At 43.0% G+C, this 2,500-nt stretch overlaps 1 protein-coding gene across 1 annotated transcript in view; it reads left to right on the top strand.

Moving 5' to 3' along the window:
• The window catches only part of sec24d (SEC24 homolog D, COPII coat complex component), a 59,852-nt gene extending 57,869 nt beyond the window's left edge, over window positions 1-1,983 (top strand). The window contains exon 23 of the mRNA XM_076288464.1: window positions 1-1,983. This exon is cut by the window's left edge and continues 483 nt beyond it. The gene's annotated coding sequence lies outside the window, so the exon portion shown is untranslated.
• Window positions 1,984-2,500: the final 517 nt, after the last annotated feature.

Genomic DNA, 2,500 nt, shown 5'->3' on the forward strand with positions numbered 1-2,500 from the left:
GCTCATTCGCGTGGTGACACAGACCATGACCCTGTAATTAAACCTGTAGGTGTGTGTGTGTGTGTGTGTGTGTGTGTGTGTGTGCGCGTGTGTGTGTGTGTGTCCACTTCCTCTCCCCTCACTTGTCAGATCTGGCCAGCAGAGGGCAGTCTTACCCCGTACTCATGAGGTCACCCGGTGTTTCTATGTTTGTGTAACATAGCTGGAGTTGGAGTAGCCCCAACTTAGTGCTTCATGCGGCGCACCTGAGACCTCCCCAACATGGCGTCTTACCCCACCCGCACACTGCCTTCGACTTCCCCATCATGGCGTCTTACCCCACCCGCACACTGCCTTCGACTTCCCCATCATGCCGTCATACCCCACCCGCACACTGCCTTCGACCTCCCCATCATGGAGTCATACCCCACCCGCACACTGCCTACAACCTCCCCAACATGGCGTCATACCCCACCCTCACACTGCCTTCGACCTCCCTATCATGGCGTCATACCCCACCCGCACACTGCAAGTGAGTCAGCACGACCTTCACCCCCCGGCCAGTCCCTCCTCCCCCCTCTCCACCGGGACTGCTGATTCTGCCTTAACTGCTTCTTGACAGGTGCTGTGTCCATGGGACTAACACATCACATCACATCACATCACATCACATGGGATTAAAACATCACATCACATCACATCACATGGGATTAAAACATCACATCACATCACATCACATGGGATTAAAACATCACATCACATCACATCACATGGGATTAAAACATCACATCACATCACATCACATGGGACTAACACATCACATCACATCACATCACATCACATGGGATTAAAACATCACATCACCCCCCTGTGTCCATGGGATTAAAACATCACATCACATCACATGGGATTAAAACATCACATCACATCACATGGGATTAAAACATCACATCACATCACATCACATGGGACTAACACATCACATCACATCACATCACATCACATGGGACTAACACATCACATCACATGGGATTAAAACATCACATCACATCACATCACATCACATGGGACTATCACATCACATCACATCACATGGGATTAAAACATCACATCACATCACATCACATCACATGGGATTAAAACATCACATCACATCACATCACATCACATCACATCACATGGGATTAAAACATCACATCACATCACATCACATCACATCACCCCGTGTCCATGGGATTAAAACATCACATCACCCCCCTGTGTCTGTGCAACATGCAGTGGCCTCTCACTTCTCTTGCTTTTTTTGACATTTGAAATATATATTTTTGAAATTGTTGTTTACTTATGATACCAAAACAATTTAAGATATTTATTCTTATAAGGTGAAACATTCCACATATTTCAGAATCCATTTTAGTTTAGTGTACTTTAGTTAGATAATCGCCTCTTCATGTGTAGCTGTCTCTGATGTAAACCTGTAGTGCTAGGCTAGGCTAGGCTAATGCTAATATAGCGTATGCCTTTTCTAATGTAAACCTGCAGTGATTGGCTAGGCTAGGCTAATGCTAATGCTAATATAGCGTATGCCTTTTCTAATGTAAACCTGCAGCAATAGGCTAGGCTAGGCTAATGCTAATATAACGTATGCAGTAGTAGGCTAGGCTAACGGCAACACGATGTGTCAGCGTCTCCCAGTGGCAGGTCTGTGCTGAGAGGTCTCCAGCTCACAGGCTGTTTTTCTGAAGTCTGTGTGAATCAGGAATTGAGGTCTGACTTTTGGTTATGTGTGGTTTGTATGCAAACATATCTCAGGTAATTTCATGTACCTAGCGTCTCATAGAGCTTTGTGTGGGGGCTGGCTGAGATGTGTGCAAAGATGGCCGACCTGTCAGAGGATCGATGGCCACGGGAGCCCCCCGGTGGTGATTGGACTGAAGTATCTGCCATGTAAATTCTGATTGGATGTTGACTGTGTTGACTTTGCCATTTTGATTAAAGCCTAGTCTATACAATAACTTTGAGTGTGTTTCTGTGATCTTTCTTTGCATATATAAACACACACACATCAGGGATTAGGGACAAAACAGGTTTAATTTTTTTGAAGATTTTCAAAAACTATTGCACATGTTTGTTAAATGTAGCTTTGGCTATCTAACCATGGCTATGTAACCATTTTTTTTGTACAACCTCCCAGTTGTACATTTTTTAAAATACATTTTTGCTGGACCCGCATTCAATTTTTGTCAACTCCAGCAGACACAGAAATGTCTATAAAATAATTTTGTGAATAACTTACTACAACTTATCAGTCTCTTGATTTACTTAATAATGCACACAGGTTTTGAAATGAATTGTATCACATTTTTAAAGTCAGAAAGGTCAGTGTTTAATGCATACAGTTTTGGTTGTACAGGTTTTAAGGTTTTGTCTTTAACCTTCATAATGAATAGTGATATTTAGAAGCATAAAAATTACACATGAACTTTGGAAATGTTAATGGACAAATATCCTTGAGGGAACA

Source organism: Alosa pseudoharengus, unplaced genomic scaffold (assembly GCF_046254945.1).
Source record: "Alosa pseudoharengus isolate Yale_2024_CS ecotype anadromous, Long Island Sound unplaced genomic scaffold, YU_APseudo_1.1 YU_APseudo_1.1_scf_17, whole genome shotgun sequence".
Lineage (NCBI taxonomy): Eukaryota > Metazoa > Chordata > Actinopteri > Clupeiformes > Clupeidae > Alosa > Alosa pseudoharengus.